The sequence below is a fragment of the Melozone crissalis genome, unplaced genomic scaffold (genome assembly GCF_028551555.1).
Source record: "Melozone crissalis strain CALT ecotype California unplaced genomic scaffold, PUWL_Pcris_2 ptg000150l_1, whole genome shotgun sequence".
In the NCBI taxonomy this organism is placed as follows: domain Eukaryota; kingdom Metazoa; phylum Chordata; class Aves; order Passeriformes; family Passerellidae; genus Melozone; species Melozone crissalis.
Window position 1 is genome coordinate 1,144,364 of NW_026535921.1, and position 26,283 is coordinate 1,170,646.

Genomic DNA, 26,283 nt, shown 5'->3' on the forward strand with positions numbered 1-26,283 from the left:
GTTTTCTTCAGAATGATAGGTAAATCTTTTTTCTCTATGTTTTCTCTTGATGGTTTTTTTAACATTACGTGCTATCACAGTGAGCTGTCCAAGGCTACATGGGTCAATTTAATTTATGGGGGAATGCCTTGCCAGGCTCTATCTCTACAAATGAGCTAATATCTTCTTGGCAATATCTGTGGGGACTCATCTAGGTCAGCAATTTCACCCTCAGGAGGCAATGGGGTAGTACAATTGCACCACAAGCTTGAGTTTCTGTACAAAGGATGATAGGGAGTAACACTTAATTGTGGATCTCCCTGGTACTGAAACTCAGCACAAAATTCCATTACTAATGAAGCAAGAATTCTCTAATTCTTGAGGTTCATAATATTCTTTAAGAAGATCATGCAAGAAGACAAGAGGACTCTGGCCTTCTCATGAAGCGAGGTGTTGCTTAGCAATCGCCACAGTAACATTATTTCACCAAATGTGGGAAAAGTTAGATGCCTTTATCTGAACATGGTTTGAGAGTGTCATCATTGTAAATGCATTTTGTGGAGAGCCTGGTACAAAGTTCTCCTAAACTACAAAGCTGTTGTGGTTCTTCCTCCCCAACGTGGCCTAATGCTTGTCCAGCTCAGACAGAGCTTCCTGCTTTGTAACTCTCTGCCATGCCTTAGGGATTTCTCCTTTGCCCTGAAACTTTGCATTGTAAAGAGCTTCCAGCTGTGTTCTGAAATGAGACACAAACCATTTCCAGTACGCCTGCATGGATGAATCAGGAAGAATTTTCCAATTGGAATAAGGGGGTCCAGCATCCCGGTATCTCTTGTAGGGGATCCATTCACTGTCATGAACTCTGAATGAAATATCACTTGCAACATTGATGGAACAAATACTAATATCTAGGTGGTCTGTCCCGTGCCACTTGCATCCCATCAAAGTTCGTGGGCGATGGAAGACCACCTGATGGTCTCCATCATGATTCTGCATTGTGTTTGTGCAGACAGCCCCACAAAAGGGACACTGTGCCCAGCATCCCGAAAAATGCTCTGCCAGGATGGTGTGAGGCTGCCTTGGAAACAAGCTCAGGTCAGCACCAGCCAATTCTTCCATGAGCCATTCCCTCAGGTCATCCAGAGCTTCTGTCATGGCACTGCTCAGGAACTCAATGTCTGTGACCTCCAGGTGCTCAATGCCCTTCAGGTCACTTCTGGGCAAGTTGATCACCTCTGTCAGTTCCCTGCAAAATTCATCCAACCAGAGAGAGACTTTGTCGTCTCTGTCTTTTCTGTCTTTGACAATTTGGGTTGATGAAGAAACAGCTGACAGGATGTTTCGATGCAGAAGATTAAGGGAGTCATCTAAAAACATCCTCAGCCTCTTACTCCCATCTAAACAGTGATTCCTAACTCGTGTCTCAATGTAACTCTCACAAAACTGTTGTGGAGATATAAGGTACTGCTTGAAATACTCAAAATTTTCCTGTTCTGCCAGGTATCTCAGGATGCAAACTTCCAGATTGGCTCTGTTGCCCTGGAAATCTGTAATTTTGTCCCACATGTCCTCAGCGATGTCTTTAGCTGTCCTCTCATAGACTGCACGGCGAAGAACTGGTTCAATCTTGTCACAAAGGAAAACAGCAAAAGTTGTGACAGAAGTGGCTCCTTGGCAGGAAATCTGGAAACATCGGAAGAAATCTTCTCTCTTGCTTACCAAGTACACAACTGGGTCATTTGCCATTTGAAATGCTTCATGCATGGCTTTAAACCTTTCTGCTGCCATTGTGCACAGATACAGAGACAAATCTATGCTGTACTCTCTGTTAAAAGTACATTTTGCATAGCTGGGGACAGAGTTCACACCTTTCTGTACTTCATTGAGTATTTCATGAATAAAATTTCGACTGTAATTCCGTTTCTCCTCTTCCTTCTTAGCAATGTTTGCCCTCACACAGGCTATGATGTTGTCTGTGATGTGCTGAAAGTTGATCACATCAGCTTTGGAAAGGCCCCTGGGATTTAAGAAATAGCCAAAGTACTTTTTCTTCATGATGTGTTTATCTGGATCAAAAGAAAACCCTCTGCCCTTGGGAAATGACATGATCCGTGCATGGAAACCTGGCTCCTTAAAGTGCTCAAGAAGGACATCTTCGATTTCTGCATCAATATCCAGCGGTTCTGGAGGACGAGCAGCACGGGAGACTTGGGCAATCCACTGGTTCCAGACATGAGTAAAGTTCTCCTCCAGTTCTCTCCAACTGAGGCTCTTCCCTTTCAGACTCACAGCCAGCTCCCGACTCCTTCTCAGGAGCTCATCTTCATATTCCAACTTCCTTGCATCCAGTTTCCTCTGCTCCTTCTGTAGCTCAATAAGATTCTCACATTTCTTTCTTGTTTCATGAAGAAGAGTCTCTTTTAGTTCTTGCAGCTTCAGCTCTGTGCTTGATTTCCACTGGACCAGTGTCTCATTGTCTCTGTCTTCCCCGAAATACTTTTCCACTTCTTTCTCAATGGCATCACTTGTCTCTTGCACCAGCCCTTCAAGGTATTTTATGGTGACATTCTGCATCTCCCCATTGCGAATTTTGTTGTCCAGTCTCATCTGTACATCTAAGATGTGACTCCTCAGCCTCCAGGTCCACTGACTAAAGGCAGTTTCCAGTTTCCTGTAGACAGCAATCTCCAGGGAATTCTTGAAGCTGAACACAAAGTTTTCATTCAGCAAAGCATTCCAGAGGTCACCAATACGATCTTTCAGGCTCGAGAGCCTCAAAATGCTGCACTGTGAATCCTTGGCAGCCTGGAGGATTTTGCTCTTGAGTTGCTGGACATTCTGGCTGTAGGTGGGGTTGGGTGGTGCCATTGGGGGGTCTCCTTCCCACAGGTGAGCAAAGTAGTGAATGTGGGTGTTCACATCAAAGCCAATGACATCGCTGAAGGAGGAGACATCACAGAATTCCTGCTGAGCAGCTACCACGGTCATTTCATCCAGCTTTTCCTGCAAACGCCTTCGTCCTTCCATGTTCTGCTCCTTGGCAGTTGCTTCTCCCACATTTTGGTGGACAAAGAGGCAGCTTGGGGAAAGATTGACTTTCTTCATCCTCAGGAAAGCCTGCACAGCGATCTGGAGAACATCTTGCATTTCTGATGGATTTTCTCCAAAGATATTGATCACAGTCAAGTTGCCAACACCAATGACAAATGTGGCCAGCTCGTTGTCATGGTTCAGGGACGGCTTATTGGCCATCTCAATGGCACGGAGTCCCTCTGTGTCAACCACCAGCACAAAATCAAAGCCCAAGTCTTGCTGCAGCTCCACTCCCACTGGGATGAGCTGCATGAAGGCTCCGCGGGTGCATCTCCCTGCGCTGACATTGAACTGCAGACCAAACATGGCATTCAGCAGGGTGGACTTGCCTGTGCTCTGGATGCCGAGCACGGAGAGCACAAACACTCGTTTGTCCCCCAGCCTCTCAATTAAGCTGTCAAAGATTGCTCCCACCCAGCGCAAGGGCAGGTAAGAAGCATCCCCATCCATCAGCTCCATGGGATACCCTGAAACCATCAGATCTGCTGCAATTTCTGGCAGTTTGACAAAATTGTCTTTCTTGTAGTTCATTAATTCCAGAGCTTCATAAATCTGCCCTACCTCTCTCAGAAGGTGCTCCAGGCCGATGGATGAATCGTTGATTTCAACAGAGAGGGCATCCAAGCGACTCAGCAACTCATCATTGCCATTGGATTTTTTCTTGCTTTTCTTTCTGGAAAGGATTTCAGACCATAACTTGTGATAGTCTCTCCTCAGTTCTTTAAGGCGACCACAGGAGAGTTCATCCATAAAGACCTTCATCCAGTGCAGGAAGTATTTCTTGGTGTCTGCTGGCTGGGCCTGCAGAAAGCCAAGGAATGATTTCATCAGTGTGTTCAGAGGAAAAGCTTGCTCAAGTTGCTTTCTTCTTATTGCTTTCTTCTCATTTTCAATTTGGCTCCGATGCTGCTCAATGCTCTTGTTCCTCTTCTCCTGCAAGCGAGTGAGTTCTTTGTCCTTTTGGCACCACTGGTACCACAGTTTTCCTTGAAGTGGCAGCAGCTGGGATTTGATCTCAGACAGCTTCTCTTTCTTCAGAAGCTCCACCAGCTCCTTTGCCTTTGCTTTGGCTGTCAGACACGCAGCTCGATCTGCATCCACTACGAATCCATGCTGACGAGCTTTGTCCACGCAGGCCTCCAGGCTGAAACATGGATTAGACCCTTCCAGGAGATTCCCAATTGTCTTGGTCAGCTGGTCCACCAGTTCTGCTTCATTTCTGTTCTTGATCCCTATTTTTATTTTTGTGCTGGCTTGTCCAGCTGCAACGTTCTCTTTTTCTGTGAGAAGACAAACCAAAGGCCTTTGTGACTGCCACAGGTCCTGCAGAAGCTTTCTCCCCCTGTTGTCCATGTGCTCCCAGTCAGACACAAGAGCCACATTGACAGCAGATATCTCCTGCAGGAACTGCAGCTGTGCTCCGTGATCCCTGGCATCTCCATGCAGGTTACAGAAAGCCACGCAGCGCTCAAAGGTGTCATCGGGGCTTCCACGGGGGCAGTACCAGGTGATCTCCACCAGCCCTTCCATCAGCAAACGCTCTCTGGTGCTGCCTCTGCAGTGGCGGTGGAAGAAAGTGTCGTGTTTGCGTTTGCTGAGCAGAGCATTGAGGAGCTGGGACTTGGAAGAGGAGGCTGAGCTGCCAATACGGATGAAGGACACAATGGGTGTGTGTGCCTGAAAGATGAGTTTGTTGTTGTACCTCTTTGTTTGGGCTGGCTTTCCTGACTTGTCCACCTCTTTCCAGCTCCTTTGGATTTGGCTGAGGGCGTAGAGTGGGAACTCAATGCATGAAGTGCTCGGGTTGGGCACCAGCAGAGGCAGCGCCAGTTGGCAGAATGCCAGCTTGGCTGCAAGGGTCTGTCTCAGGAAGTCATCAGCACAATGGAAAATGGCCATCTGCAGGTCCATGGGGTGCACATGTCTTTCCCTGCTTGCCTGTTCAGGGGCCGCTTCCAACAGATTGTCAAAAAATTGTTCAAAGGTTTCAGAGTGTTGGTGCTCTTTTGTAGTGGTTTGTGCCAGGGCTGCAAGATTTTTGTTGCTGTCATCCCAGCAAGTCAGGTACCTCACCTGGTAATCCACAGTTAACAGCTTTCGCAAGAAGTATAATGGCAGTTCCTTGTCCTGGCTGGGCTGGCTGTCCTGCAGAGATGTCTTGCAGATGGTGCAGAAATCTCCCATCCCCATTTTCCTTGGATAGTGACTTTCCAGTCCAAGGCGCTTGAGCAACTGGAAGAACTTATGGGTTGAAATGGCTTCATTTGCTCTGGATTTCCTGCTGTCTGAATTGGATTGGGATTTACTGTGGGCCTTGGGTGTTGGAAAAGTGTCTTCCAAGTTTCTGAGTATGTTCTGCATCCTCTGTTCATCCCATTTGTCATCCAAGCACCCACTGATCAAGAAGTCCAAGTCCCGTTCCAGCCTCTCCCAGTCTTCGTCTCCACTGTGCCTTTGGAGGAGATTCTTTATCCATGGGGACCACAAGCCTTTCATGTGATCTTCCATGAAAACCAAACGCTCCCTCTTCTGCTCAGGGGACAGCTTTTGACTTTCGGGTGTCACAGTCAGACCCATCAGCAGGAGGGAGGCCTCAGCTCTGTTGGCATCTTGCTCCTTCAGGTTCACGTACTCCGCATGTGCCGCTTCCATTTCCTTGGCCATGTACTGAATTTCTGGATGTCCAAGGAGGTGCTGAAAAGTGCTGCTTTCCACCTGGTACCCTGTGCTGGTCACAATCAAGAGCACCAACAGCTCCATGTCCTTCTGAGCCTGTTCCTGGAGAGACTGGAGTAAGGAATAAATGGCCAGGCTGCTGGTCAGGGTGGCTTCTATCTTTGCTTCATGAACATCAGAAGCAGAGCTTCCTGGTGCATAGGTGACAGCATGGATGTGCTCCTGCATTTGCTGCAGTGTTTTGATGAGCTCTTGAAGCTCCGAGACTTTGGGAGATCTGGGAAGCAGCTGCTCAGTCTGGAAGACCCATTGCATAATGAAGGAAGCCTCAGGGAAGTCCTTGACAGAGTAGATATGAGGATTCAGGAGACTCCGCAACATTGCCTTGATAGAGGTGGTGTTTTCTGGAGGTGACTCCTGGCAGCTCCGCACAGTGTTCACCAGGAAGTCCTGCAGGGCTTTGTCTGACAGGCACACGTTGATCCACACACTGGGGTTCCTGGTTTTTGCACTCAGATCATCTTTTAGCTCCATCAGCATGAGCAGCTTCTTTTCATCCACTTTTGTCACCTTCCAGGCCTTCACAGTCTCCATGAAATCTCTGGCCTCTTGCACTGCACTGCTCAATTCCTCTCCAAAAACGGTGCCGACGCTCTGATTTGTCAGCTTTTTGTACCCAGCCCTGAGGGCTCTGCTCATCTGACCAGCAGACTTAAAATCCCCACAGTGATTGCACAGGATGATGTCCCACACTGGGATCAGCTCAAAGCCACGGTCGATAACGCACCACGTTGTGTTATCAGACACGAGCCCCGTTTTCCACTGAGGAAAGGAAGCTGTGTCTGCTGGGCCCCCTGTGTTGACCACGTAGAGCTGAATCGCTGCATGAGAACTCTCTCCGGCTCTCCCCAGGACAGAAGCCTGTGAGCTGGATTTGGAAATATCCAAGGCCCCTGCAGCACTAGCCAGGAAGTCACCATAGCTCTTCCTGACAAAGCTGTTCAGTGCTTCAGACGTTTGCCGCTTCACCTCTTCCCGCTGCTCAGCTCGGAATCCTTCTGTAGACGCCTTCCACCAGAATATCCCCCCAAAGTGGATAGGACCCTGGTTTATATGGGACCCAAACCTGCTGAAGAAGCTCTCACACATCTTCACCAAGGTGGGGTTGTCTTCTCCCTGAGTGAAGCTCAAAAGGTGCTCCATGTCTTGCAGCTCTCTCAGAGCCGCATTTGAGAGGTGAAGCTGATGCCTTTGGAAGTAGCAGGAGGCCAGAGGGATGTACTGGTACTTGGTGGTGCAAAAGTAGCTCTGCTCAGAGCGGGACTGGTGAGTGTGCTGTGAATGTGAGGACGTGCTCTGATCTACACTCCCTTCCAGATTAATCCCCCACAATGAAAATTTGGCAGAAACGCTCATGCTGAACCCCAGCTGCTCCATGGACTTGGTGAAAGTGGATTCTGCTGCAGAGGAGGAGAACTCCTTCTTCTCAAGCAGCGATCCTTGCTCTGGACCAGCGAGCTGGAATCCCTCAGGAACCCTGAGGAGCTGCTCTCGCTTTGCCAGCACATCTTCAGGTCTGCTGGTTCTGTAGATGCCCTGCAGGGCCAGTGCACAGGATGCCCACCTCAGCACCTCCGTGTCAGGGATGTTCTCCCTCCTGCCTGCTGACAGCTCCTGCTGCTCCAGCTGCTTCTGGATGCTCTCCAGCACATCTGCCAAGGGTTTCTCTGGTGATGGCCAGAACTCTTTGGGAATCTCCATGGCTCTCCACAGAGTCTCTGCTTTCTGCCTCAGTGCATCCTGGCTGTGGCTGCAGCTGTTGAACATTTCTGTCAGATCCTTCAGAGCTTGTTTGGCCATATTTTGTCTCTGCTTTGTCTTCTCCAAGCACTGTTCCTGCAGATCTTTAGAGGCTCTTTTGTCATGTGTTATTATCAGGAGTTTCTGGAGTGCCTTTTTCTCCCAGGAATTCTGTACTTCACACTCCAGCCTGAGGTAATCTTTATATTCCAGATGTTGCAGGGCTTCTCTGCACTTGATTCCCAGGATCTGTCACGCTTTGGGCAGCCAGTATCCAGCATCCAGTCATTCCTTCTCAAATGCCTCTGCCAGGAGCTGGGCCTTAGCATTCCCCTCCTTTGTGTCCTCCTGTGAAGCCATGGCTGTGGAGGAAGAACAGAGACTTTCCCTAAGGTGTTGTCAGAGGCCCCAGGTTTCTGGCAGAGGCTCTGCAGAAGCTGCAGCCCTGGGTATTGCTCCCACACGTCTGCTGTAGCCAGGCCTGGGATGGCACAAGAGCCAGGGACTCCTTCCCAGCAGCCTGGATGTGCCTGTTGCTTTCCTGTTTGCAGGATCAACCCTAGAGAGCACAGACACACAGAGACACAAATGCAGACACACAGACAGAGACAACACGCAGACAGACACCCCCACAGACACACACACTGAAACACACAGAGACACAGACACAGAGGCACAGACACAGACACAGACACACACACAGACACACACAAAACACAGACAAACACACACTCAAACACATAACCTGCCCTGGACAAGGTGCTGCCTTCACCATCACCCACATCCTCCCAGCAGAACTCCTCCATCCACAAGTGCAGACAGCCGGGTCCATTCCTGGCTCCCTGGAGCACTGGCACAGCCCCTCTGCCCATCCAACAGCCCTGCCTGCATCCTGCACCCTCTGCCCAGCCCACGGCTGCCCTGCTCACTGCCTGGCACAGCCTGCTGCTCCCAGCACCCGGAGGCAGTGCTCACACACTCCCCCCATGGGCACCCCACACTCCCCAGACACACTCCCCCCATGCTCCCCAGGGGCTCTGAGCTGTGCTCCTGCTCCAGCTGCCAGCGCAGCCCCTCCCTGGCCCCTCTCTGACCTCTTCCCAGGAGCTGCTTCCTGGCACCCTCAGGGGCCCACCCCAGTGCAGGGGGAAAATCCACCTTGTCCCTGCCCACAGCTGTGCCTGCGACATCCTGGAGGCCCTTAAGGGGAGACTGGAAATGCTGGGAGCCAACTCAGAGAGGTGGCCTGCATGATCTGCTGCTCGTTAGCTCAGAGGGACACATCAGGCAGGTGCCCTTTGGTGGCAGTCTTGGCTTCAGCCGCCACAGAGCCACCAAGTTCAAAATCTCTGGTGACAGGAGGAAAAGCGCCCTGCAAACCTTTAACTGATCAACTGCTTTTAAACCTTTCAGGTTCTGACTCTTGCACGCAACTACGAGAATTGTCCTGGTCTCAGTTCACTTGGATAGTGGGGAGATTTATTCCTTGCAAAAAATCCTTCTGAGTATTCATCTTGTGTCCCACCAAGGCCGCAACACTGACACCAGCACAGGAATTGATTGAAGGGGATTAGACTCAGCTTCAATAGATCCGAGGGTTCATGTACGCTTCCAGAGCCTTCAGGGGCAGCTTTCCCTCAGGAATCCCTGCAGATTTGGGCAATGTGTGCAAGGGCTCTGGGCTCTGATTCCTCTCACCCACCTCACAGCAGATGCTCCTGTTGCTCCCAGCCTTGGCTTCCCAACAGACACTGGCAGACGAGAGCCCCAGCTCAGGGGACACAGCGCAGCCGCAGGGGCAGGCCTGGGGTACACGGTGGGTGTGGAGAAGAAGATGAGAACCCCTCGAGAACTCAGGAGAAAGAGCAGCAGGAAGGAAAGGCCCGAAATCCTAAAGGAGAAGAGCAGACAGTCAGCAGAAGGCAACGCATGATAATGGCAGATTCATTCCAGGGAGCGCTGGAGGCCAACCCTTCTCCTCCACTGGGGATTGCCCGGGCAGCAAAGAGTCCTTAGGGCTCTTCTGGGGATGTGACCAGATCAGGGTTTCACCTGGGACCTACATCCATGTTCCCCCACCAGAAGGAAGCTGGACATGCTGGACAGGCGGAACAGAGCAAAGCCCCTGAGGGTCACCAAGGCCAAGTGCAGGTGCTGCCCCTGGGTCTGGGCAATTCCAGGCCCAGACACAAGCTGGGAAGAGAATGGATTGAGAGCAGCCCTGAGGAGAAGGACTTGGGGGTGCTGATGGGTGAGAGGCTGTGCAGGGAAAATCTGTGCTCTGGGGGCAGCAGACAAGGTGAGGAGGGGGCAGAGCCAGGGGAACAGCACTGCCAGTGGGGCAGCAGGGCCCTGTCCCACCACTGCCCACATCATGCAGCTGCTGCTGGGGGGAAGCTCAGGGCCCCAGAGAGGGAGGAGAAGCAGCGCTGGGCTTGGATCCCAGCAGGCCCTGAGCCCCCCCAGCAGCTCGTGTGCTCCCACCAGCAGGATGGGGACAGGAGGGGACAGCAGAAACAGGAAAAGCTGCTGTCTTGAGATAAGGGCACTTCAGCAGCAGAGGAAAGCTGGGTGTGCTGGCAGAGCACAGTAGGGATTTCCGACGCCAATTGTTTTCTTTGTGCACATGTCCAGCTGCTCCCTGGGCAGCAAAGCTCAGTGCAGGACAGCTGCTCAGGAATGTAACTCCTGGCTCAGGGTCACTGCTGGAGCTTATCCACTTGAGCCATTGTCCCAGCCCAGTTCCCTCTCAGATTCTCTCCCACTGGAGCACTGTGAGGACTGGTTCAGTCTCAGGAGCCAGAGATTGCCCTGGACAACATTAACTCCAGCTCAGTCACACCCTGAACCTGCCCCCAGGCACCCTTGGCACTCCCTGCACAGCTTCCCAGTGCTGCTGGAATAGGGGAAAAGCCCCATGTGACTGTGTCAGCGCCCGCAGAGAGGCACTGAGCACATTCAGGGCATAACTCGGGACCGAGTTCCTCCTTGGAAGCAAAGGAGGGAAGCAGCAAGGCTGGCAGCAGCACCTGCCATGGGAATGCCTGCACCCTGTTTCACAGGAACAGCTCCCCGAGAGTGTTTTCCGCAGCCCTGGCCCAGGGAAAGAGGCTCTGGGAACACTGCTGCCTTTGTGGGGCTGTCCCAGGGACCGGAGCGCTCGGGTGGTGATGCTTAGAGTGTAAGGGAGGAGAATCCCACCCTCCCTGCAGGGGCAGGAAAAGGAATGATCCCCCGGCTCCTGCCTTCAGGGGAGCGCAGCCATCCGGCCCCGCCGCGGGGCTGGGGGTGCCCGGGCCGGGCAGGGTCGGCCCCGCCTGCGGGGAGCGTTTCCCGGCCGGGCACGGGCTGGCGGCAGGGAAGGGACTCCGCTCGCCATCTGTGCCCGGCCAGCCCCGCTGCCGGCTCTCGGGACAGCCTGTGCGTCTCTGCAGCCTTCCCTGTGCCCCTGCATCCCCGCATCCCTCCTCCTTCCCCCGCCGCTCCGCTCCCACCGCTCTGAGCCCGGGGCCCTCCCAGCTCAGCCCCCGCAGCGCACACGGCTCCCCCGAGCTGCCCAAAGCGGTGCCAGCAAAGGCGGCTTCCTGCAGCCCACGCTCGGAGCGCACAGCGCCCGCCCGCTGTCCTCAGCCCCCTCTGCTCCTGCCCTGCCATCTCCCCAGCCCTGGCAAAGCACAGGGAACAGGAGGCAGGAGAGCAACAAGATCCCGCTCCCGGCTGCTCCAGCTCCCAGTCCCACAGCTCATGCCCATGCCCATGCCCATGCCCATGCCCGTGCCCATCCCCGTGCCCATGCCCATGCCCATGCCCTTACCTTCTCCCTCCGGGCCCTGCAACTCCCGGGCTCGGAGAAGTCCAGCTTCAGACTGGACTTCTCAGACCAAACAGCTCCGGCTCTTTTGGAGGGATTTGCTCTCCCCCTTTTATCGGGGCTGGGAGGGAACCGCTACTGCTTTCCCGTAAATCATGTGTTTTGCTGCAGCAGTGGGAAAGTGAAACTGCTGCTGCCTTGTTTGGGATGAAAACATTTCCTGTACCAAGTGGACTTGATGATGTCGGAGGTCTTATCTGACCTTAATGATTCTATGATTCCATGAAAGGCAGCAGGAGCTGGGCAGAGACTGGGGCTCCTGGCTAGAAACCACTCACCCTGCTCCCCTTAGCCTGGATCATGGAATCCCAGAAGTGGACATCCTGTGCCAAGGCCTGTCCACCCTTACAGGGAGGAATTCTTTCCCAATATCCCATCCATCCCTGCCCTCTGGCAGTGGAAGCCATTCTCCGTATCCTGCCCCTCCATGCCTTGTCCCCAGTCCCTCTCCATCTCTCCTGGTGCCCCTTCAGGCCCTGCAAGGGGCTCTGAGCTCTCCCTGGATCCTTCTCCTCTCCAGGTGAGCACTCCCAGCTCTAAGGAAAGGAGGGATTGGGGGAGATGTTTGTTGGTGCCATCACATCAGCTCTGTGCTCTGAACAGCCCAGGGACACCAGAGACAACCTCCACAGCCATCAGCCCCTGAGCTTGTGCAGGCCAGGGAGATTCACTGGGCTGGGTCAAGGCCAGAAGAAGGGAGATGGGAAACAGGGACCCTCACTCAGCACAGCTCCTGCAGCCAGAGCCATCCTGGCAAACCCACAGAGCATCCATTAACAATACCCAGGGGACAACAAGGGCAAGTCCCTTGGCCCAGGGGTTGCCACCAGCAGCTGCCATTGTGTTTTCCAGCACAGGAAGAGGGCACAGGTGGTGCCAGCACCGAGGATCTGGGGTGCCAGGCCATGGGGCCAGGCTGCTCTCAAAATCTCCCTCTGCTTTAGGCATAGAAGAAACGCTGCTGCTCTGGGGGGGTGTTTCTCCCTCAACACTGGCACAAGGCTGCAGGACCCCCTGGAGCAGGAAGCCATAGGGCAGGAGGGAAATGCCCTGGATTTGAGGGGGGAGGGATTAAAGGACAAACACCAGGAACAGGATGCTCCTGTTGGAAATTGTACAAAATTTTATCTAATTTTACTCAGGGGTTTTGTTCACCTTTGCTCTGCAGGAAAAAGATCTGAAGTTTCTTTCAAAAGACTGTTTCAGCACTGGGCGCCTGATGAGCTGAACATCTCACCAAACTGGGAGTAGCACAGAGGATACACAAAAAAAATCGACCAGCAAGGAACATCGACTCCACACATCACCTCTGGCACAGGCAGATACACCTGGTACAGAAAAAACTGATAAGAGAATCAAGGAATAAAGACCAAATTAGCATAGGTGGGAAAGAAATCTGTAATCAATAGGAAACTATATACTAGCAACAGCACAACTCGGGACCAATGAACATTGAGCCAAAGGATTTCTACGGGTTTTGACTGGATAAATTTGGGGGAAAAATCTACTAAAGATCTTGTGTGATGGAATGATTTTTTAGGCACAAGCCAGGCTATGTGTGGATGAAAAAATATTCTGGAGTAATTCCAGGAAATCAGGTGTTTTATTGCAGCAGAGCAGCAAAAGTGAAACCACTCTTTTGGAGTGAGATCATTGACTTAGGATCAAAATAGCACACCAGCTGTGGTGTGAGTTGGCTCACAGACAACTCTAATCTTTTGATGACCTCTGACCCTTAACTCCTGTATTGACTTCTGGTGATAATATTGTAAACTGTGATGGCTGGATACATAGACATGTAAAAAAAGCATGAGTGGGTCTTTGGAGAAAGGCCTGGAGGGGCAGGACAAGGGGGAATGGCTTCCCACTGCAAGAGGACAGGGATAGATGAGATATTGGGAAGGAATTCTTCCCTCAAAGAGTTGTAAGGGGCTGGGATGGAATTCCCAGAGAAGCAGTGGCTGCCCCATTCCAAGACAGGGAACACCTTCCACTGTCCCAGCTTGCTCCAGGCACCGTCCAACCTGGCCTTCATTGGACACCTCTCCAGCAGAGGAAGCAAAGCAGGAACAAGGCCTGGCTGCAGCTTTCTTGGCAGGGGACACCCCACACCTGACAGTAACAGAGCGTTGAGGTTTGGCAGAGGACATTCAGCACTCAACCTGAGCAGCGTACCTGGATTGCTTTTCCCTTGGCATGTGGACACACAAATCCTGCTCCATGGCCTCAAAACAAGCACTGCAGTTTGGATACTGAGACTTCCAGCCTGCCAGGAGCAGCCATCACCTGTCCCAGGCTGGCAAGTCACAAGTGCTGGAGCAGACACAGCTGGCATTTGTCCGGCCTCAGGGGAAGCCTCAGCAGCTGCCAGGCAGGGCTGGGACACATCACCTACAGAGCATGGATTTGGTCCCTCTGTTCCCAGCTTAGGTGAGCCTGTCTCCAGAGGGATATTTCCTCCAGCCAAAGAATTCCCTGCTGCAGGAGTGTTACAGGCACAGAATCCCAGGACCACTGAGGTTGCAAAAGACCTCCCAGACCCTCAAATCCAACCTATGACTGATACCCAACTTGTCCCCAGCCCTGAGCACTGAGAGCCACATCCAGGGATGGGCGCTCCAAACCTCTCTGAGCAGCCCCTGCCAAGGCCTGAGCACCCTTTCCATGCAGAAATTCCTCCTGATGTCCACCCTGAGCCTGCCCCGGCCCAGCCTGAGGCCATTTCCCCTTGTCCTGTCCCTGTTCCCTGGCAGCAGAGCCTGAACTCCCCTGGCTGTCCCCTCCTGTCAGAGACTTGTGCAGAGCCACAGGGTCCCCCCTGAGCCTCCTTTTCTCCAGGCTGAGCCCCTTCCCAGCTCCCTCAGCCTCTCCTGGGGCTCCATTCCCTTCCCAGCTCCCTCAGCCTCTCCTGGGGCTCCATTCCCTTCCCAGCTCCCTCAGCCCCTCCTGGGGCTCCATTCCCTTCCCAGCTCCCTCAGCCTCTCCTGGGGCTCCATTCCCTTCCCAGCTCCCTCAGCCTCTCCTGGGGCTCCATTCCCTTCCCAGCTCCCTCAGCCCCTCCTGGGGCTCCATTCCCTTCCCAGCTCCGTTCCCTTCCCTGGACACGCTCCAGCCCCTCCAGGTCTCTCCTGTCAGGAGGGGCCCAGAACTGCCCCCAGCACTGGAGGTGCCCCAGCAATGCCAGCACAGGGGACGGGCACTGCCCTGGGCCTGCTGCCACCCCAGACCTGGCACAGCCCAGGGGCTGGTGGCCTCTGGCACACTCAGGCTCGTGTCCAGTTGCTGCCACCAGTGAACGGAGGAAATCTTCTCCTGCACCATTAAACCATGACCCCCTCTCTGCCAGCTCTGCACCTTGTGCTGCACGGTTTCCTCAGGCTCAGCAGCTCCTCAGTGTCCCTTCAGGAGCAGCCAGAGAACCATTCCCTCTCTGCCCCTGCCAGCCTGGCACAGCAGGAGCACACTCCTGCCTCACCCCCAGCCAGCAGGAACGTGCACACTGCAAACTGAAACCATCTGCACTCCTGACTCCATGGCAGGAGGGACCCAGCCAGGGCTGGAGAGGGCTGGGCATCATCCTGCATGAAGCTCCTCTGCTCCTGCTCTGTCAGCTCCACTGACACCAGCTCCTCTCCAAGGACAGGCTCCTTCCCTGTTGGGGATATGCTGACTTCTCCACACTCCCTGAAATCCACTGTCTCTTCTCCAAATCGATGGTGTGTGGCCCAAGAGCTTCTGCCAGGCACAGCTCAGAGGCTGAGGCCCAGCTGTCAGGGTCCGTCCTAGTGAACGGATGACCTGACGGTTCGTAGGAGTGATCTCAGGGTGCAAAAACCGACACGGTACAAGGGGGTTTGCAGTAACATTTAACAAATGCAGTTTTATTGAAATAACCACAGCAAAAATGTGATAGAGGGAAAAAGGTAGAGAAAGAGAAAGAGGGAGAGGGGATATAGCTACCAACACAGAGACGATGTCCTTTTGGTCCAGCCTAGTCGAGGATCCACCTGTTATGCTGGGGAGATCTCGAAAAGCATGGCTAACCAGGGCTCCAGGTATACGATTTTTCGTTGGGGGGAAGGGAAGAGGAAACAAAGGTCTTAAGGGGGGGGGGTGAAAGAATAAGGGGTACACCAACTCAAGCCAGGCAACAGGCACCATTGTTTTCATGGCCCAGTGCTCGCACCTGTGCTTATTCTGGGCAGCTTTCCTCCCCCCGTCACTGCACACCTCCCCCGAGTTGGGGGATTCAGTCCCAGTCTCTGAGAGAAGATGCAAGGGGGGTTTTCTTACACGGGAGTTTATCGTGATTCCTCGATGAGAAGGCTCACATCTCTGTTTGTCTGTCACGGTGGATGAAGGAAGATGAGCGGGGGCTTCTCTTGGAAGAGGGACCACCCAGAGCCCAAGCCAGGCAGGCCAGGAGGTGGGGAGAGAGTCCATTGTCTAGAAAGGGCAGAATGGAAGCTGCAAAGGGCAGAGCACACCAAACCTCAATGCCTAAATCAAGGCTGGAATAGGTGACCCAGTACTGAGATTTGTGCTGGATCCGCCACTTTCCCAAGGCTAAAATAGCCAGGAACAAAGCTCCCCAAGGAAACAAGACACGGAGCAAGCAAGGAAGGCAGCAGGGCAGAGACACGAGTGGGGCACAGATGCTGCCCTTGGAGCACTCAGTGAACCCACCCACTCCTGTCCAAGCCTCTGCTGACTCAGTAAAGCCACAGGCTCTGGGGCAAAGCTCTCCTGTCCTTGGGCACAGCTCCATCAGAGCCCTGCTCCCACATTCCAGCCCTGAGCCCCCAAAGCAAGGCCAGGGAGCACCCCAGCAGTGCCCAACTGGGGACAGGGAGTGGCTGAGGCTTTTGTGCTGTGTGGGACTTTCCTCTTCATCCCGGGTGCCTTTCAGGGTTCTGCTCCCACATTCAACTGCAGCAGCATTTCTGTCTGAGGCGCCTTCAGGAAATAACCCGGCAGCAGTTTTGGTCCCTGCCACATGATCCAGAAGGGTTTGAAGTTGGGACCCCCTTGTCCCTGCACTGGTGCTGAGAGGGACAACAGCAACCCCAGCAATCCCTCCAGCAGGACTGGAAACAGGCTGAACATCCAACAGTCTCCCTCTTGGAGCAAAAGAGTTGTCTTTGCAGGAGCCAAACCAGTCCCTTTGGGAGGCCTGGCTCACAGCTGAGTGTTTTGATTACCTTTCTCCAGCACCCACACAAACCCACAGTCGTTCCCTGCCTTTCTAAACACGCAGACATTTTCCTGATGAATCCCCACACAGCCAGCCTTCCACAGGGAGTCTCGTGCACCCTGACACATCATCCCAAGTCCATTTCTCTCCACCTCACCAGGGTGCAAGAGGAGTGTGAGCAAGCCCTGGCCACCCCAGCCCCCACAGATGGCTCCAGGAGGAGCTGTGCTCCCTGAAGGCCTCAGACTTGCCCTGATTGTCCCACACTCTCAAGTGACACTCCATGAGCCACCCTGGAAGGATGACTGGAACGTGGCCCCCCATGACGGGTCCCACAACAAGAGCAAAGCAAAGAAGGTGAGGTGAAGCCTTTCTACTTCATGACTGGCATGGGAGAAGAAACAAATATGGAAAACACCCTCCTCTCCACATAAACACAGGATCCAGCATTCCCCCGTGTTCAGGATGTCACCTACTTTGGCCCAAAATCAGGCCTCATGGATTTAAATGCCACGACAGAGCCTGCTGCCACTTCCAGCAATTCCTTCTAAGCTTCCCAGCACTTTGAACAAGACACAGCTAGGCACGAGGAGATGGGAATGATGTGGGTTCCATGGGTGTGACTGCAGGGAGCACCCACGGGGCAGAAGCACAATGGTCCTGAGCTCCATTGGGGCAGTTCCTGGGCTGGCCCTGCTCCAGGGAAACCCACAGCCCCTTCATTGTGGGGGACAGCCCCAGAGCTCTCTGTGTGCAGGGACAGGTCACCACTGCCTCCCCAGACCCCAGCCCAGGCAGAGGAGAAGCTCCCAGTCACACCCTGATCATGCCAGCAAGGGGGATCCCATGTCACACACGGTCCCACCTTTAACACACTGGCCCTTGCTGCACCCACAGACCCCCAAATCCCGGCTCTCACTCACTGAAATTCCTCTGCCACACAGCCCCGGGGGTCTCTGCAGCCCCCCAACCCACAAACCTCGGGTTTCCCTGCAGCCATCCCCCCAAACCCTGTGTTTCCCTAAAACCACCCCCAAACTGGGATTCCACTGCAGGTTCCCTGGAGCCTCAACCCAAAACCCAGGTTTCCCTGCAATGTCCTGTCCCCAAACTCCAGGTTACCCTGCAGCCCCCTGCCACCACTCCACGCCTCATTGCAGCACCAACCCCCTGTCCCCAAGCCCCTGGGTGTCACTGCAAAGCCACCAAACCCTGCGGCTCACTGCACCTCCCATCCCTTCCATACCCAAGTTTCAGTTCCCACTGCAGTCCCCCAAAACCCCGCACACCGCCGTAAAGGCCGCCACCCCAAAACCCCAGATCTCACCGCAGACCCTCCCAACACTCGGACCGCTCTACACTTCCCCATCGCTCCCTTTAAATCTCAGGTTTCACTGCAGCCCCTCCCTCCGCCCCAAACCCTGGGACTCCCTCCATATCCCCTCCCCACACCCCGGCTCTCCCTACAGCCCCTTCGGATCTCCCACCATGGCTCCATGCCCCGCTGGAGCCTCCCCTCCTCCGTGCACTCCAACCCTGCCCAACCTTCCCTCCCAGCCCCGACTGCCCCTCAGCGCCCCCCTCACAGCGCCAGGCCCCGAGCCCGGCCCCCGTCAGCGCCGCTACCTTGTACTTGCTGAAGCCGGCCAGCTGCTCGGGGCTCACGTACTCCATGCTGGCGCTCCTGCTGTTGCCGCTGCTGCCGTTCGCAGTGCTACCGGCGCTCCCGGTGCCGCTGTTCCTGCTGTTCCCGGGGCCGTTCCCGCTGCTCCCGGTACCGCCGCCGCCGCATCGGCCCACCCGGCGTGGCAGTGACGTCACCGCTCCCCGCCCCACCGCGATGGCGCCCCCTGGCGGCCAGGAGGGCCCCACGCGTGAGGGGAGCCAGGAAAGCGGGAAAAGAGATCCCAAAAAACACATCCAGGCCTGGCCTGCGTCAGTGTGGAGAGATTCTCCGTGTCCTGGCACTCCATCCCTGCTAAGAAGTCTCTCTTGGATCTCCTTTATGTACCAGAGAGGGCTCAAAGGTATCCCTGTACCATTCTCATCTCCCTAAGTCGTCATGGATTCCATGTGGCAAGAGGACCCTAAAGCCCATCAAGTTTTACCCTCTGCCATGGGCACGGGCACCTTCCACTGTCCCAGGATGCTCTAAGTCCTGTCCAGCCTTGCCTTGGACACTGCCAGGGGTGGAGCAGCCACAGCTTCTCTGGGGAGGGACGGAGAAGAAGGGGAGGGAGGGAAACTAAGAACAAAATTGGTCTTCTCAGACCTCCCCACCTGCCCTTCCATCCCCATCCCAGCTCCTCCCAGGCACGCACCCCAGCCATGTCCCCTTCCTTCAGCAGCCCTGTCCTTCGCAGTGTGTGCAGCAGACAGATCCCACTGGAGAGTTCCTGCTCGGCTCCACAGTCACACCCCAACACCATCATCTCTCCTGCAGACCCAGGCAGGCTGTCACTGACTGGAAAAGGTTGATCAAATTCCTTGATTTTTTATCTTTTGCCACTGTGATAAATAGTTATGATTCGTGCTGATAAAAATTGAAACAGTAATCAATATTGATACAATAATTAATATTTGGGAATAATAAAATAGTTAAAAAGTTGTAATGCCAAAGAAGAGAGGGAGAGGAGGGGCTCCACCACCCTTCCCAGCAGATGGCAGATGTTCTCAAGGACCACAGGAAAGAAGCTGAAGATACAGTTGCTAAAAATGAGCAAGAACCCGGTTGGGTCCCAGAAAATGCTAATTATAAGGGATTTATTGCCTTGATATGTAGATGCAGTGATATGTTAGTCTTGGCTTACATTGTACTGGCTTGATGCACATGTGTAACCCAAAGGTGAATTAAAGGACAACGAAGAAGACTACAGAGCCTTCATCAGTGACGACCCCCAAAGACTTGTGCGACCACCAAACCGAGTGGTGGCGCATGCGTGATAAGGGTGGTAATGAGGGCGGAGACAGAAAAGTGACAAACTGAAAATGGGAGGAGATGGTATTGACACATGGCATATAAAGGGTGACTTTCACTTGGCAAGCTTGTACGTGAGGTGACAAGGGTCCCAGAACTCTGCCCTCTGTACCCCGCGGTATCTTTTGCTTATGCGCTATTATTTGAACCAAATTATCCCTTATTTATATATTTTCTAAATTATTCAATTAAAATTGCTGCTACCTTAAATATTGTTTGGTTTTTTTTTTGATGGGATAATTGGGCAAACATAACAATTTAGGTGCCGATACCCGGGAGTCTTTTAACTCCAGGGAGGTGGATAGCTTCTGGGAAGGAGCTCCCCACCAGACTTTTAAGTGGTCCCAAGGCTAGACCACTCTCCCTTGGGAAAAGAGAGTCCTTTTTACAATAACGCATAAGCACATTAGTTTTTAAGAGCGCGCAGGAGAGGCTCCCATCAGAGTGCTGGCTTATAGGAGAGAGAGTACCCATAGAAAACTGCTTTGTGCACGAAGACCCTCATGAGAAAAGGAGGCCGTGAGTATGACAAGGTTTTGGGTCGGGGGGCGGCTGTATGCATGTGTGAGTGTGTGTGGAGTGTCTGAGACGGGGGCTGGGCAGTCCCGGACCCCCGAAATGATTGGGACCTCCCAGTACCGCGTTTTCACGTTCTCTGAGAGGAGACTGGCTGGAAAAGGAGGGAGGTGAAAGAAAAGTGAATGAGTGGGGACCCCAGAAGGGTTTGACCCAGGGGGAAGGAGGGGATCCCTGGTCCAGGCACCTGTGGGAAGGCCCTTGGACAGGAGGGATTGACTCAGTAGGGAGACTGAGAAAGAGAGTGAATGAATAGGTTCAATTTCCTTGGAGGGGTTGGTAGCAGGTAATTTAGTATGTGATTAGATGGTGAGAGGATGGGGCTAATAAATTGAGAAAGAGGGAGAGATAGGAGTGGAACAAGTAGATTGCAGAGGGAGAGATAGGAGTGGAACAGGTAGATTGAAAAGGCAGTGTGACAGAGTAGTAGGTAAGGAAGTTGAGCCACGAGGTGAGTGTGGGAAACTAAGACTCTCCTGGTACCGGGGATTTCTTAGTTTGTTGCTGCCAGGAATGGGTCAGGGAAAAAGTAAATTCCTTGACCCAGGGCCTGCGGATTGTGTGAAAAATTCGCAGTGGTTTGAGGTATCTGGGAGCCATGAGTGGGGGAGCATTCCTCAGGACAGCCCACTGGGGATGATAATACGGTTTTGGGATGAATGGGAATCCTAAAGGGAAGAAAATCAAGAAATTCAGAGGGCAGTGCCTAAAGGACATAATATAGGAAAAGTTTTGAGTGAGCATCAGAAAAAATATGAGTCGCCGGCAGAATGGTTAAAAAGATTAAAAAGAGACTTGCAATTATATCCAGGTATAGATACTGATACTGCAGTAGGGCAGGTTCTGTTAAAAATTCAGTTTGTGACCAGATCTTACAGTGACATCAGGAAAAAGCTGGAAAAATTAGAAGACTGGCAGGACAGGGGACTTCAAGAGTTACTGAGAGAAGCACAAAGGGCGTTTGTAAAGAGAAATAAGAAAAAGCAGAAAGCAGATGCCAGAATTTTGGTGGCTGCAGTTCAAGAAATGCAGGCAGCTTTGAATACAGAAATATCTGCAGGGAAAAACAAACAGTGGATGTCAGGATCTGTTTTTAGGAACACAAGACCTGTGCATTTTTCCCGCCACTAGAAAAGACACTTAAAAAATTCTTGCCCCACTTTGAAGGGTGCGGGACCCACCTGTTTTTATTGTCATAAAAAGAGGCACCTGCAAAAAAATTGCAGAACGAAACAGCAAGATGAGAAAACTTCTCAGGAGAATCAGAGCGGTCAAGAGTTTTGTCTAATGAAGAGGACCAAAATACAATCAGAAGAGGCCTTAATAATAAAACTAAGAATAGGTCCTCAGAGTGAAGTAGTTGTATTTTTAGTCAATACAGGAGTTTCTTGGTCGACAGTGACAAAATTACCCCATGGATGTGAGATAAGTCGTGAGTGAGTTTCAGTAATCGGAATTACGGGAGAGGCTTTCCCTGTTCCTCTAATAAAAGGGGTGCAAATTGAAACAGATAACAAATTTGGAGTAAATGATTTATTGTTAATACCAGAGGCCGAGAATAATTTGTTAGGCAGAGATCTAATAATAGCCTTAAATTTACAGATAAAACCCTGTGAAGGAAAACTTAAAATTTATTCTTTAACTGAAGAAGATACTCTAGAAATTATTGACACGGGTTGGCATTCAGGTGAAGTGGGAAAAAGTTTAGGGTAAAGGAGTCTGGTCCCCTTAGTCCCTCCTGGTCAGCACAAGCCTGTGAATTTTATGCATTATTCTGTACATTATTAATACTAAAAAGGCAAGAAGGGACTATTTATACAGACTCCAAATATGCTTTTAGTGAAGTACATACTTTTAGAAAAATTTAGGAGGAAAGGGGACTTATAAACACTCAAGGGAAAGGTTTAATACATGGGGGATTGATAATTCAGATACTTGAAGCTTTAAAAGGCTCAAAGAAAATAGCAGTAGTTCATGTAAAGGAACACCAGAGAGTGAGGGATATTAGAGTCAGAGAAATAATTTGGCCGACGAAGAAGCAAAAAGAGCAAGCTTAAGAAAGGGAGATACTGAAATCATGACCTTACAAAAAAATAGAAATTCAGCAAGAGACACTTTCCCTTCCGCTAGCAGAATTGGCAGCTATAAGGAAATTAGGAGCAACATTTAAGGAGGGAAAGTGAGTTTTTTCTGATGGCAGGGTTATGATGCCAAAAACCAGTGGCACATTAGATCTTAGGTAACTTGCATAGATGGACACCCTGGGGAACAAGAGCCTTTTGTGATCACTTTTTAAAATTTTATGGGTGTATGAGGATATTTGAAATTGGAAAGCAAATTACCCAGGGGTGTCTTACCTGTTAAAAGGTAAATAAGAAGGTGTTAAGAAGCCCTCCCTTTGGAGGATGCAAAACAGCCTACAGGCTATTTGAAAAGATCCAGGTTGATTTTATAGAATTGCTTAAAGTGGGTTGGTGAAAATATTTGTTAGTTATAACAGATCAATTAACTCAGTGAGTTGAAGCATTTATAGCAGCTCGGGCTACAGCTCAAACGGTGGCTAAAATATTGTTGGAACATGTAATTCCAAGAATGTGATACTATGATGGGATTTTAGTTGATTTATATTAACCCTGATTTATTAAGAAGGAACTAAGCATCCTGGAGTGGCTACAGACCACAATTCCCTTGAGCTTGGAGGCAGAAGAATGCCGGTGGAAAAAGAATAAAAGACTTTCTGAATCGGTGGGAATGGCCTAAAAAGATCGAAGATCTCCTCCAGGATCACCCACCAGCAACATTATTAGAATTGATTACAGAACTGCAATTCCAGAAATTAAGATTGATAACATCTGTTGTTGAAAGAGCTCAGAGACAAGTAAAACGTTGGGAGTGTGGTAAACATGGTTTAAGGTGTCATCCATGGATATGTATTGTTTGCACACTTTGCTTTAACTCATGGTGGAAAGTAAGAGGGAAGAGAAGGAGAGACAATTGATTTGCTTGTTTTGCTATGGTTATGTATTTAGTCAGCTAATTATAGAACGCATTGCTTGTGATTTTTTTGGGATACCTTTGAGATTGGGAGACGGGACCCTTCCAGCAGCCATTGGATTAATAGGGAACTTAGATCAATTGATTCTTGCTCTATTGGCTATAGCACAAATAAGAGAACGACCAATTCATAATATTATAGACCAGTGTCTCATAACTGATAGTTGTGGTGGAGAAGAAGTCTATATACCACATCATAGGCACATTCCAGAGGCATATTGGAGCTGCGAGTTTGCCTATTGGAGGCGGCGACTTAATTAACTCCCTGCCCTTGAAACAGAAAATAATTAGCAAAATCTTATTGTGGTTGGCACATCCCTGAAATTTTTGAAAATACAGGTTTATGGTATTCCGGCCTAATCCTTTCCCTGTTCCTTTTGTTTTAATTATCGCTTCTTAACCAGCTAGAACTGAGAAATGGGATTTAAAAGGAGACAAGCAAACTCTGTGAGGAGGGGACACTTTGTCTGAGGGGTCCTGGCAGAGACAGGGAAAGATGCAGCGAACAGTCTGGCTGTACTGGAGAGGGAGCTGGAACAGGTGAGGGTAGCAGGTGAGAGTAGCAGGTGAGGGACCCTGCACCCTCCTGATACCCCAGCCCAGGCCCGAGGTCACACCCCTTGCTGCAGTCGGTCCTCCCCACTGCCCCCTTGTAGCACTGGGAACCCCCAGTCTCTCTGCACTGGGACATTCCCCAAGCAGTCCAGAGGGTGGAACCATAGCCAGGGGCACCTCCACTCCCAGTCTGGCTCCAGGAGCCAGCCCAAATCCCCTCCCAGGCCAGGTGTCCCAGTCCCCAGCACTCAGGCCATGCAGCAAACGCTCACATGGCCCAGCTCTGGCTCCTGTCACTGGCTCCGGGTCTGCTTGGCCAGGGCTGGGCTTGGCAGAGTTTGGGCTCGTTCTCCTTTTGCCCTGCAGGTTCCCAGCTGAGCAGCTCCAGAGCGCAGAACCTTGCTGGGATCAACCGTCTCAGCTCTCTGTGTGTGTGACAGGCCAGGCTTGGTTCCCAGCCCTGCCTCCCTTGGCACCTGCCACTGACATTGGTTTCCCTGGATGTTGTGGTTTGTGGCTTTCTGCCCTCTCACTGTCCCTGCAGACAGTGAAGCTGCTGGTGGAGCAGAGACCCTGAATGGAGCAGAGCCTCTGCTGTCCCACACCCTTCCCCAGTGCCACCCCCTGTCCCCTGCCTGTCTGCAGCACACAGAGCTGGAGTCACCCCCAGCTGTGGCTCCCCTGAACACAAAGGAGACACAGAGCAGTCCAAATCAACTCCTTTATTAGCAGAGTTTGAAAAACGCCAAAACATTGTTTTAAAAGTTTAAAAGTTTACGAGTAATAAAATAGTTACTAAAATACTAATAAAAAATTAGAGCAATAAGAATTTGGACAAGCAGACTAGGACAATAAAGGATAATAAAAAGCAAAGAGTTACAGATATCTGGGTGCATTTTACTCTTTCTGCAAAGCACACCTTGGTAACAAAGGATTAATCCTTAAAAGCAATAGCCTGTTGCATATTCATATATCTCATACATGATTCAAAAATTCCTTTCAAACAAAGGGTGTTTTCTGGTTTTTTTCTACTCCCGCCCTCGTCTTGTAAATCAATCATCTGGGTCCCTTGAAGTCTGGTTCTTCCTGATAAGGAGGCAATAATTCTTCTCTTGGGATTTTTGATGTCTTTTTGCTGTTATCTCACTGCAAAGAATTTCTTGATTCTCTTATCCATTCCTTGAGCTAGTTAGAAAAGTATCTTCCATCACATAGCTTCTATTTTAAATTATCCTATAGCCTAAAAACTACTACTTAAAAGACATTAATACAACATAACTTTCCAACATAACACATATAGTATGCATTTTAATATTTGTGAAGAGCCAATCATATAATATGCATTCTTGACACAGAGCCTGCAGGGGATGAGGCTGAAGCAGCCCTTCAGCAGCTCTCCAGGAGGGCTTGGCCCTCCCATTGCCAGCGTGGTTTCAGCACCTGCACAGCAAAAGCCCCCACAGCTCCCTGGGGCAGAGCCAGCTGGTGCCACCTTCTCCAGAGCACGGCTCTGGTGCCACCAGCCTGCCTGGGCAGCACCAGCACTGCCCCGAGGGCTGCTGCAGAAGGTGCTGCAGACAGGATTCTCCACATGGGGCACTCCAAAGGCTTTTGCTCAGCAGAGAGGCCAAGGGCAGGAGCAGCTCCTGCTGGGGCTGAGGGCTGGAGGGAAAGGCAGCAGCCCCAGGCACCTGAGCAGGAGCAGCTGCCCTGGAGAGAGACACAGCACCCCTGAGACAGGGAGTGAAAGCACTGCCTGAGCCTGGGGCAGTCGTGTCACTGCTCTCCTGAGCCTGCAGGCACAACAGCTCCTGCTGGGAGAACGGCCTCAGTTGATCCAGGAGGCTGCAATGAGGGAGGGAAGGATGACACCCAAAAGCCAAGCAGCCCAGCTTGCAGCCAGTGTGGAGCTGGCCTCAGGCCCTGCAGCCATTTCTCCAAGCAGGACAGCTCCTTGCTGCAGGAAATCTGCCTCTGGGGTGTTGGATTTTAGCCCTTTTCTTACCCACAGATGGGGCAACTGAGAGGAGTTTTAAAAACTTTTCATTCTATTTTTCAGTCTCATATGAAGGATGATACAATAAAGATGTTCCAATTCACGCCATCACAATTGGAAGCTGACTATTTCTTAATTACAAAACATTAAAAGCGTTTCTCAGCTTATTAGTTTTTTGCTACACTGGTGTAGATGCCTTAAAGTGAACTATTTAAAACTACCCCTTGTGGTTGCTCTTACAATGCATTTTTTATAGTTCTGTTTCTCTAAAGTATCTAATCTTATTTGCAAGGCCATCTTTCAAAACTTTTCTCTAGCTCTATTTCTCTCAACCATATCTGTCTTATTCTATGGCATTTCTAAGTCAGCATCTCTTATCTCAAAGTTTGCATACAGATGGATACTGTGTGGGCCTTTTGTCAGGCCTTGAGAACTCTCCACAAATTTATTTCTCACATTTCCTCTCTCTCTTGGATAGAAAACACTTTTTTGATGGCCTTGTTCATCATTTT

At 51.4% G+C, this 26,283-nt stretch overlaps 1 pseudogene; it reads right to left on the reverse strand.

Annotated features, from left to right (window-relative positions):
• Nucleotides 1-603: 603 nt before the first annotated feature.
• On the reverse strand, nucleotides 604-9,431 carry LOC128948683 (interferon-induced very large GTPase 1-like; annotated as a pseudogene).
• Nucleotides 9,432-26,283: the final 16,852 nt, after the last annotated feature.